The following is a 12,565-nucleotide window of genomic DNA, read 5'->3' on the forward strand; positions in this document are numbered from 1 at the left end:
AGATACACAATTGCCTGTTGCACGGGCCAGTGCTTACTTGTCACAAGTCGGTGCTTCTGTATCCAGATGGAATAAACTACCTGTGAAGTGTTTCAGTCTTCTGGTGGTGAAGAAGGATGGTTCCAGAAGGGTTCCTTCCGTGCTCTCAGTGGAGACGCACACTACAACGTTTGCCTTGTTCCTGGCACTCATTTTCCACATTTCTCCTCATTCATGTATGGTCGTCTTTAGCCAGGAACTCCTTGGGCAGCTGAACTCCCTGCTGTGATCAGCTGCTTGGCATCCACACTGTATTAATAATGTTGTTACTAGGCTAGCTGTACCTGAGCCACTGAACTGTGGAAAGTCTGAGAAAAGTATCCTCCTCCAAACCCCATTTCTCTGAGCATTTTATTAAAACGATTTTATGACTGAATTTCCGTAGGAGGAGCTGCTGTTCGTATTTTGGGAAACCCATATTCACTTTAAAGAGAATGGTGAAAAATTTAGGTAGGAAGAACCAAACAGAGATGATGAATGAAGTGTCTCTGTACCATTGTCCGTGTCAACAGAGAACATAATTTTTGTGATTGGGGAATCAAAAATGAATCTGATAACTTGGATGTAGGGAAAACTTGTGGGATGTTTGGATGCTTCTGAGCTGTCACCATCCCTAAAGGAGAAAGCCCAAGACTTAGAAACATGCGGGTCAGCTTCTCTGTTTCCCTCATTTCCTCTGGAGAGTCACCCTGTGCTGGGCTCCATTCACTGACAGGGCCCAGACACAAGCACCACAGAGCAAATGTTGAGTCATTGAGTTGACCTGAGTGCGCTCACAGCAATACTGTGAGGATTAATACATAGACTTTTCTTTTTTTTTTAAATGTTTTATTTATTTATTCATGAGAGTCAGAGAGAGAGAGAGAGAGAGAGAGGCAGAGGCAGAGGGAGAAGCAGGCTCCCACCCAGCAGGGAGCCTGATGCGGGACTCGATCCCAGGACCCTGGGATCATGACCCGAGCCGAAGGCAGACGCTTAACCATCTGAGCCACCCAGGTGCCCCAATACATAGACTTTTCTTAAATTACAAATCCACTTGGACCTTTTGTCAACAGCTGTTTGAAAACATAGCATTATTTGTGACCACAGGTATCACCCCTCATCCCTTTCCTTTGAGTAAAACATTCCTCAGTTCCCGCCTCTCAACAAGTTCTAAGTTTCAAAGGATATTAACTAGTTTCCATAGAGACATCAACAGAATTAAGATTCAGGAAATCGTATGATATAAGCTACTCATTCAATGGAAAACATACTGGCCCAGAGAGGTCAGCTGATGTAAAGGAAACCACTGTGAGTATTAGACTGAGGAAGACCAGAGATTGAGTTCTGGCTTTCTTGGGAAGTTTGTAACCTTGAGCGAGTGACTCTACCCTCCTAAGCCTCTGTGTAGTCATCCCTAAAACAGGATTAAAAATATCTACCTTCCTCCTAGCTATTTTTGTGAGAATTAAATGAAACAATTATGTAAATAATTGCACTGATAGCATGATATCTGGCTAAAAAAGAAAAAAAAAAAGAAAGAGAAATAACTTACTTATTATGTGTGTATCAGAGCAGAAGTATCTTTGTAACATACCTATTGAACTAGTTAACCCTGCTGTATACAGAAGCAAAGATTAATAGAACACAAATAGGAAATCAGGGCTGAGGAAAAGCAGAAGCATCCAGGAGGGCTATGCATAGCTGTCTGTTTGTCTCTCTTTTTTTTATTATGTTCAGTTAGCCAACATGTAGTACATCATTAGTTTTTGATGTAGTGTTCAACGATTTGTTAGTTGTATATAACACCCAGTTCTAATCACATCACGTGCCCTCCTTAATACCCATCACCCACTTACCATATCCCCCCAGCCCCTCCCTTCTGTAACCCTCAGTTTGGTTCCCGGAGTCCAGAGTATCCATTTGTCCCTTGATGATTCCTTGCATTTCTGAGTGTTTGAAATCACTGCCCTTTCTGAGGCAAATGGGGGCCTTCCTACAGCAGGTGGACTAGTGACTCTAGCAGAGATGCATTCTGGTGTCGGGAAGAACAATCCCAGCCAGTGGCTGCGATTCACCAGCTCCTAGATGCAAAGTCTAGGTGAACCACGAGTCTGTTGTAAACACAGAGCTCTGGGTCCCCATTAGAAAGCCACCTGACCAGTAGAATTTCAAGGAATTAGATAATGTTGAATATTCCAGTTGCAGTCTCCAGAAGCGAAATTCTGCGTTGTGTTTATCTGCAGGTGACCAGAAGGGTCCTGGCCAAGTTCAGGGAACTATGGAAGTTATTAAAGGCCCCTCAGAAGCCTGATATTTTGAATTCAGTGCAGTTCACATACTGATATAGATGTTCCATACATAATTTGCTGCATACTAATGGATGAATCTGTGCCATTCATTTATACCCCATTGATTCCAGGATATTTATGTACAGTGACCATGATGCCAAATAAATCTTCTCAGTGACATAAAACAAGGAAATACCATCTGATACAAATTATTCCCAGCTATGCTGTTCAAAAAACTCATCTGGCGAATAGGGACCAGTACTGACAATGACTAATTAGCCTATCTCTTTTCTGCCTATGACTGCATTGTAATTGCAAATGATGCCCAGAAGCTGGAAAGGAAACCTCAAGAATTGTAGATGGAACCATGCAGGCCCAGTGTGGTCGGTACATGTGTGCCTGCACACACATTGCACACACACACCATGCACACACACATACACACACACACACCATGCACACACACATACACAAATGAGAAATGTCAGAAAATGTCAAAAAATGGGGCATGCATTTAGGTGGATGGTATAGGTGGAAGATAGTGGGTAGGGCCATTGTCAACCAAATGAAGGCATTATTGTTGGATAATTAAACTCCTGTGAGGAAGCAAAAGAGAAATTTTCTTACTCCCTCATTCTGCTATCCAAGAGATAAGGTCAGAATGTGGAACAGCAGTTCTTACAAGGGGAGGGACCTCAGAAGTCAGCACTGTTCTACGTGCAGTGAGGTTCTATGCGTGGGAAGTACCACTTCTTGGATTATGCACAAGTCATCCATTTACCTTCCAGGGCAAGCTGTGGCCCCACCTACTTTAAGGAACCTTTCTCTGGGTCCAGCCCAGCTGGACCTCAAGACTTCTGACCCTGGTCTCTTCTCAGTTTCGTTTTAGAACAATCGACCATGAAGAGCCTTCATACAAATCTTCTACTATTGCCCTGAATTTATATTTTCTCTGGTAATATGATTTAATTTTTCATGTGTTTACATATTACCTTGCCAACCAGAGAGATAAGTGAGGAGGGCAGGGATTGTGCCTGGTTTTCACCTTTGTATCCCTTGTCCCTCTTGCTCACCAATACCTCCTGTTAGGCTGGGCAGATAGTAAGTAGCAAGAGTATACTTCCCATGATTATAATGGGAGATGGTACTTGTGAGACAGGTAATTCTTTATACACGTACTTCATTTTTACTCCTGGGTGCTCTCTACATGTGTCTGTATCTTTTAAAAAATTTTTATTATATTTAAATTCAGTTAATTAACATACAGCGTATTGTTAGTTTCAGAGGTAGGGTTCGTTATTCATCCGTTGCATGTAACACCCAGTGCTCATTACGTCACGTGCCCTCCCTAATGCTCACCCCCCAGTTACCCCATCCTCCCACCCCTCTCCCCTTAATTTAAAATGTGTGGCGCGTTTGAATCTGTATGAGAGAGAGTTGCTGCTATGAAGCATGGTCATGGGACAGTCTCCAAAACTCTGAGTGTCCGTCCCTCACCTGTGTAATAAGTGGACAGGACTAGGGGACCTCTAATGCCCACCACAGCTCCAACTAATTTGATTCTATGAAGACTTTGCAACTTAAAAAAACAATTTATAAGTCACGCTGGGCTCCAACCTCATGGTGGTTAGGGGCTGGGGCTGAGGATTCAGAATCATTGAGAAGGAAGGGTTTTCTGGGAGGCCGTCTACCTCCATAAGGACTTTCATTCTTGCATCTAGGAAATAGAACCTTCCACTCATCTTAGACGGGATTTCCAGATAAAGAGAGGGCACGCCTTCCTGGGGGTACTGGGGAACGCTCAGCGAGTTCTTCCTTGTGTCTTTGTCTTTGCCTTGACTTCAGATAAACCTTCTTAGATACACCTGAGTTTTTCTTTGAAAGGCTTTTTGCTGACTTTTGTCAGCTGCTCTTTACTGACTTTTTTTTCCCCCATAAGTTTTCTTTATGTTCTCATAGGACTAAGGACTGGAATATACTACCCTCAAAAGGCTGAGACCAGTGCTGATGGTAAACAGATGGCTGGCTTGCTAACAAGCCTCTCCATTCCCACAGGTCAATTGATTCTCAAGTATTTAGGGAGGTCGTAAGCACTCCGTGCTTGAGGGCTTACAGATGAAGAGAAGGGCATGAGAACACATCACAGCTGATAGCCAGTGTGTATAAAGTGCCCACTGTGGGGTCTGCGCAGACTGCTCTGGTCCAACGTGGGTTTCAGAGGTCCTGACTTGAGCTGCGTCTTGGACGTTGGGGTGGATTTGGGTAACTGTACCGGGTGACATCGCTGAAATAAAAGGTAGCAGGAAGCTGAGACTATGACGTGCTCGAGAGTCCATAACCCAGCCAGCCAGCTGAGTCCATGGAGAAGGCTGGGGAGAAAGGGGGCTGGGGGATTGGGAGGGAGTAGTTTGTTGTGACCCAGGCAAGGACTGAGCTTTCTGGCTAATTCAGTCGTTGATTTAACCGAGAGTTACTGTATAAACTGCACAGTATATATCTGGTATTAAATATAGTGCATATGCCACTGACACCCTAGGTTGTGTAGAAGGCCATGAGAATAGGGCTGAGTTCTTCCATGTGCAGAGCTATAAAGGGGGGATGGAAGAGCAGGGATTTAAAGAGGGTTAGATGCAGAGATCTTAAGAGACTGACTCTAGATACATAGGGAAACTGAGGCCTAGACAGCCTGTGGTTGTGGTTGTAGTGTCCAAGACAAGGGCAGAGGCAGGGCAAGAACTTGGGTCTCCTAGATTATGATCTAGATTATTCATTCTACTCTAATTGCACTAAATCTATGTTGACTACATAAAATTGCTTGGAGACTGTTTTATGAAGGTGACTCCATGATATCGAGGTGTTTCCTTGTAAGCTACTGCTCATTAAAAGTGAAAAACTTAATTTTTTGTGGATTCATATTCAGAATACATATTGCTACGTAACTAAGTATATAGAGACTCAGGGTCTCCAAAGGCCATTAAGGACATTGAATCCTATTTGTCTCCCAATATAGGCGTCTCATCAGTCTGAGATCCTGGTCACCCATTAGCACACTGCCTAACTGGTGCAATTTTGTGAAATTAGATAATGCTCCGGTCAGCATAGGAATTGAGAGTCCCTAAAAACAGAGCATTCTAGCCTGTTCATCTACAGATGGACAGATGGTCCTGTGCATGGATGGCAATGTTTGTGGCCATATCTAAGGTCTCTCTCTTTTTTCTTCTAAAGATTTCATTTATTTATTTTAGAAAGAGTGAGCAAGCGGGGGGGGGGGCGGGGGAGGAGCAAAGGGAGAGGGAGAAGCAGACTCATGACCCTGAGATCATGACCTGAGCTGAAATCAAGAGGCAGACGTTTACCCGACTGAGGTACCCAGGGAGCCCATCATGTCTCTTCTGTTTCTGCCCCCTGTCCAGGTCACAGACCAGCCACTTCAGGGAAAGCTGAGAAAGGTACCAGTCTGGGAGTGGAAGTTTCCCTGACAGGTCTTACCGATATTCTGAAGTCAAAACCCAGGAATTACCAGATTGCCTGATGGTTTCATCTTATCTCCTTCCTCTCTATTAGCATAGGGGGTGGGGTTAGGCCAGCCCCACAACCCAGGTTACTTTGATTTCTTGGTCTCCGAAACAGAAAGTGGGTAGAAACATGTATCTGGGGTCCCTTGTCTTTCTTTCTTTTTTTTTTTTTAATGGTGGCACTCAGCCTTAAATAATGTTACTTTGAAAAATATTGACCACCTTCAGTGTTCGGAGATCTGCCCTCGGAAGAGACTTCTTTAACAGCTTTGTTAATACACACTCATTTAAAGTGTACAGCTCAATCATTTTTACTATATTCACAGAATTGGACAACCTTTACCACAATACATTTTTAGGCATTTTTATCACCTGAAAAAGAAATTCTGCACCAGTTAACCAACACCCCCTAAATTCTGCGTTCCCCCAGCCCTGGGCAGTCACAGATCTATTTCCTGTCCCTATAGCTTTGCCCGTTCTGGACATTTCATATAAATGGGATCATACAATGGGTGGTCTTTTGTGACTGGTGTCTTCTCACTTGACGTAAGGTTTCCAAGGGTCATCCATGTTGTAGCATTTCATTCCTTTTTATTGCCGAATAATATTCTATTGTGTGGATATACCGTGGTTAATTTATCTATTCATCAGTTGATGGACATGTGCTGTTTCCACTTAGTGGCCATTATGAATAATGCTGTTATGAACATTTGTGTATCAGTTTTGCATGACATCTTTTTTTTTTTTTTTATCTCCCTTGGGTAAGAGTGGAATTGCTGGGTCATATGGTAACTCTATGTTTAATCATTTGGGGAACAGCCAGACTTCAGACTTTTCCAAAGTGGCTGCACCATTTTACATTCCCATCACTGGTGTATGGATGTTCCAACTTCTCTGCATCTTTGGCAACACTTCTTTTTATCTATCTCTTTGATAATAGTCATCCTATTGGGTGTGAAGGGGTATCTCATTGTGGTTTCAACTGGTATTTCCATGACAGCTAATGATGTTGGGCCTTTTTTCATGTTCTTATGGGCAATTTGAGAAATGTCCTTTAGAGGAATGTCTATTCAAATCCTTTGGGTTTTGAACTTTTTTTTAAAAGTATTTTTTAAATAATTCTTTTTTTTATTTATTATGTTTAGTTAGCCAATATATAGAACATCATTAGTTTTTGATATAGTGTTCAACAATGCATTAGTTGCGTGTAACACCCAGTGCTCATCACATCGCGTGCCCTCCTTAATACCCATCACCTGGTTACTCCATCCCCCCCGACCCACTTCCCCTCTGTAGCCCTCAGTTTGTTTCCCGGAGTCCAGAGTCTCTCACGGTTTGAACTTTTTAATTGAGTTGTTTTGACATTTTGTTATTAAGTTGCATGGGTTCTTTATATATTCTGGATATGAATCTCTTATCAGATATAGGATTTGCAAATATTTTCTCTCATTCTGTGGATTCTTTTCACTTTTTTGATGGTGTTTTTGAAGTACAAAAGTTTTAAATTCTGCTGAAGTCTAATTTATTTTTTCTTTTGTTGCTTGTCTTTTGGCGTCATACCTAAAAAAATGTTGTTTAAAACTAGGTCAAGAAAATTAACTTTTATATTTTCTCTTAAAAGGTTTATAGCTTTAGATTTTGTATTTGTGTCTATGATCCATTTAGAGCTATTATTGTGTATGGAAGATTCCTTTTCAGCCTTATTTTTAGAAATGTCTAAGTTTTATAAGCCCGTACATGGCCCTGAGTAACCTCTCCTCCCTCCTGCTAATAGGGCGTGACCTGTTCCCCACGAGGTTGACATCAGTCATATTGCTCAAGGAGAAGGATCAGTCCCTTATCAGGGTGCTGCTCCTCCCTGGTGCTTTCCAAGCAGTGACCAGTCACCTGGGACTGAGAGTCACAATCCCTGAGGGGACAGGCCCTGAGCCCTTACCTTTTCAGAAAGAAAAAAGATGTTTTTGGTCTCTCGAGCTGAATTCCAAAGCTCCTGGTATAGTCCAAAATGCCATAATGCTGTGAGAGCCATTCTTCCTTTTTCTCCAGAAAGGATCCAGAGGCTAGAGAATTAGAGAAATGAAGTTTTTGTTGTTGTTGTTTTTTGCACCCAAAACAGTTCAACATGTTTAACAAGGAAACATACAAAACTAGTAAAAAATAAATAAAATAAATGAACTGACATCAAAAACCTTAGAATGGTACTTTGGGGGTGAGGAGGAGAAGAACAGGAATTGAGAGTGGGGGTAGGGAGTTAGAATGGGGAATATACAAACTAAGCCAACAAACCAATGATAACAGTATGCCAGACCCTGAGAGGGGAGAATGCCCGTCTCTCTGCCCCCTAGGTGGCAACAGAACAATAGTCATATCATTATAAATAACTTAAAACCCTAATATATATATTTTAAAGATTTCATTTGTTTGCGAGAGAGCGAGCGAGAGAGAACACAAGCAGGGAAGAGGGGCAGAGAGAGAAGCAGGCCCCCTGCTGAGCAGGGAGCCCGACATGGGGCTCTATGCCGGGACTCCAGGATCATGACCTAAGCCAAAGGCAGACGCTTAACTGACTGAGCCGCCCAGGTGCCCCTAAAACCCTAATATTTATCAAGCACCAAAAATGTACCAATCCTTGTGATAGTTAACTCATAAGTGGTCTCATTTAATATTCAAAAGAAAAAATCTGCAAAGTGGATACTTTAACCACCAATCTTACAAATAAGGAAGCCAGAATATAAATTCTATATCACTCACCAGATTCTACTGTCTGCATTGTGTTTAAGCACAAATACCTACAAGGGCCAGTCACGAATGTGTCAGAGGATCAAGTAAGCAGCATAAGGTTGTATCTCAGTGACTCTATTCATACACACGTTGCCTTCTATCTGAGGAAGTAAGCTAGTGTCTTACTAGGAAGAAGTGCAATTCCACATTGCTTTGAGGTTTGTTAAGGGCTTTGGTATTCATTATTTCTTTTAATTCTTCTAATAACCCTGTGTGTTTTATGTTATATATCACAGGTGAGGTATTTGAGGATCCTCAAATCCTTTGGGATTGAGGAAATGGCATTAAATGACTTTCCAGATTGCCTGGCTTATAACTAGCTGAGCTAAAACTCGAACTCAGGTGTTCTGACTTCATATCCCAAGTAGTTTGTACTCTGTCATCTTGAGTCCAATGAGAAGATGGGGCAATCCTGAACTCTTCATGGCATTTGTTAAGGAGTTAAGGCATGGGGTTTTTAGATCCTGCTGGCTCCCAACGAGGACACTCAGGGAAGCAACATGAAAATATCCTAGCACTGGGGCGCCTGGGTGGCTCAGATGGCTAAGCGTCTGCCTTCTGCTCGGGTCATGATCCCAGGGTCCTGGAATCGAGCCCCACATCGGGCTCCTGGCTTAGCAGGGAGCCTGCTTCTCCCTCTCCCTCTTCCTCTTCCCCTGCTCATGCTCTCTCTCTCTCTCTCTGTGTATCTCTGTGTCTCAAATGAATAAATAAAATCTTAAAAAAAAAAAAAAAAGAAAGAAAGAAAATATCCTAGCACTCACGACTAAAGAAGGAGATGGGGCTGAGTGGCATTTCCTAAGGTAGGCCTTTGATAACATTCAGGTTTCTGATGCAGTGTGCTTGGGGGGATGCACAGGTATGCTGGAACACCGGTGGTCACTGCTCTTCGGATGAGATCTTCCTGTAAATGCTGTTGATTGCAGTTTCCCCTTCCATATGCCTTCGGGCATTTTCCCCAAGTAGGTACATAAGAAGCTGGCTCAGATACCTCAGTTCTTTTTCCATACTTGTTCTGCCTTTGCATGGCTCATCCTACTGGATTCACGCTCTAGAATGTGAGACACTGCTTCATACCCAGAAAATACCTCTGAGAATGACTCAGTATGAAATGATATGTAAGTCCTCTGCTTCCAGACCAGGTCTTGGGACTGGAGTCCCTTGAGGCAACACTGCTGATAACACTGTCTATCACTGGCTGACCCATGAGCACAGCTAAAGGTCATCTTTGTAAATTACTTTGGACAAGTCCAATATAAAAAGGTAAATTGAGTCAATTAATTCAAATCAATCTATTCCTCTTGACTCTTACACCTTCTTTTACCTGAACATTTTAGTTGAAAATGGGGATGGTTGTCTGAATTATCCAGATAATTACTTTGTTCTCACTTCATTAATAATAGGGCCGTGTCTCCTTGTTAGAGGGCAGATGAACTATTTACTCCCTTACTGCTCAGAGAAGCTAGAACCTTCCTGAGGGGAGCGGGGTAGACAGATGGCAGAGTCACAAAACTAGAGCAGCTTCTGAGTTCATCCCTCTGATGACTGGACCCCCATCTATTGCTCTCAGCCGGCTCCTGTGCTTCATTCCCTCGTGTCCCCCTGCCTTACCATTCTTCTTCCATGAGTGGAGAAGGGGTGCTCCTGCGTGCGACCCCTCCCCCATGCCCTGACCTCACGTGGGTCCCTCTCAGTGCGCTCACTCCCTTGCCCTGCTCACCAAGTCTCAGGCCTTATCACCACTTCATTAAGGTGTCTCTCTTACTCCTGCTCCTTCACATTTTCTTTATCATACCCACCATTTTGGTACGCCATATCTCTGAAGTAATTACTGTTTTGAGTGACTTTATGGACTGTGATGCTGGCATGTGTGGAATATACCACAATGGCTCCCCCAAGAGTATTAGTTTTCCTAGGACTTCAGTAACAAAGTGCCACAGACTGGGTGGCTTAAGCCACAGAAATTTATTTTCTCATAACTCTGGAGGCTAGAAGTCCAAGGTCAAGGCGTTGGCAGGGTTGGCTTCTTTTGAGGCCTGTCTCCTTGGCTTGTACATGGTTGCCTTCTCTTCCCTGTGTCCTTACATGGTCTTCCCTCTCTGTCTCCTAATCTCCTCTTCTTATAAAGACACCACTCATATTGGATTAGGGCTCACCCTAATGACTTCATTTCCCTTCATTACCTCCTTAAAGGCTCTTTCTCCAATATAGTCATGCTCTGAGGTACCGGACGTTGGGACTTCAACATATGTCTGTGTCTGCTTGGACTCCCATAACAAAATACTGGGTGCTTAAACAACAGAAATTTGTTACCTTACAGTCTGGAAGCTGGAAATCTGAGATCAGGACACCAGCATGGTTGAGTTCTGGTGAGACCTCTCTGCCTGGCTTGCAGGAAGCCTGTGTCTTCACGTGGCGGGGGGAGTAGGGGGGGTGGGGAGAGGAGAGGGAGAGAAAGAGACTGAGAGGAGAGAGAAGTGCTGTGAATATTGTCACATCGGAGATGAGGGCTTCAACATACGAATTTTGGGGCCACACAATTCAGTCCACAGCAACATGTGAATTTTGGGGGTGGTGGTGGACACCCTTGATTGAGCCCATAATAGTCTGAGCAGGGACCACAAACAGAAGAACATGATCTCCTTATAGTGGGCTGTGATACAGACCTATACTTTCTGTGTCTCCTGAGAAGGGAGTTTTTGTTTTGGTTTTGTTTTGTTTTCCTGAGAAGGGTCCAGGAGATCCTGATAGCTGATTACCTGACTGTGGACTATGATCCAAATGGTCTTGTATCTGCCTCACAGACCTATGTATGGCTTCCTTAGTGTCCAAGTGCTTCCCAAGATGGGTTTTGGCCATGGTGCTTGCTGCAGTGGAAGGCTATTGTTGGAAAGTGCATCTAGGGCATACTGCTGGGCAGCATTGCTACTGCACTCTGGGGCCATACAGCCATGAAATCCTGGGGTATTTATTCCAAGGGTAAGACAAATCCAGAAAGCAACTACCCTGGGACATTAAGACAGCCTGTCAACAATAGCAAAATAACCCAGGAAGAAGGATGATAAAGCTTGTTGACTTTTACTCTCCAGGGGCTAATTTTCTTCTAGCAGAGTAAACTCGTCTCTAGGGGATTAAAGATAGGCTCCCAAAGAGCAATGGACGCCCTTCTACCTCCAGGCCAGCAATTCACTTAGCTCCAGAGACAACGCAGCCGGGCGACCTTGGCCTAATCTGGAAGGGCAGATTAAGGTTTGACACTGTGGAAGCTTTGGGTAGAGAACAGAGAAATAAAGGTGTCTCTGGCAAGAAAAGATTAAGTGCAAAAATTATGAATTAAAAAAGAATCATTTATGTGAGATATCAGGCCTCTTTAAGGAAGTGCTGGAAGAAATATTTTTGGCTATTTAGGAGATTTAAAAAGTGACACTTTTGATATCAAACAGAAGAAAAGTATGGTAATATTTTATTTCATAAAAATGATATCAAAATAAGGCAAAAATAGCATAATGTTGCTTGGCTGAGTAGTTTGACTGAACTCAACCATAGTTTGATTCCATTATGGTCAGAGAATTTATGCTGTGTGATTTCAATTATTTTAAATTTGTTAGGGTTTATTTATGACCCAGAGTTTGGCCTATATTGTTGAATATTTCATGATTACTTAAAAAAAAAAAAACGATTTTACTGAGTTGGCTGTAGTTTTCTATAAATGTCAATTAGATCATGTTGGTTGATGGTGCTGTTGAGTTTTTTCCACAGCTTTGCTTATTTTGTGTATTGGTTCTATGAATTGCTGATAGTGGGGTGTTGAAGTACCTGACTATAAATGAAGCTGGGGCTCAAAAAATAAAAGATTAATAAGGCTTCCTCCTATCAATCAGTCAATCAATTAATCAATTAGCAAAAAGCATTTTGAGATACAGGTCCAGTTTAGATAACTGGATGTTTTCATTATGTATG

This window comes from Eumetopias jubatus, unplaced genomic scaffold (assembly GCF_037043125.1).
Source record: "Eumetopias jubatus isolate StellerSeaLion01/CBP00866 unplaced genomic scaffold, mEumJub1_p1.0 scaffold_9, whole genome shotgun sequence".
Classification (NCBI taxonomy): Eukaryota; Metazoa; Chordata; class Mammalia; order Carnivora; family Otariidae; genus Eumetopias; species Eumetopias jubatus.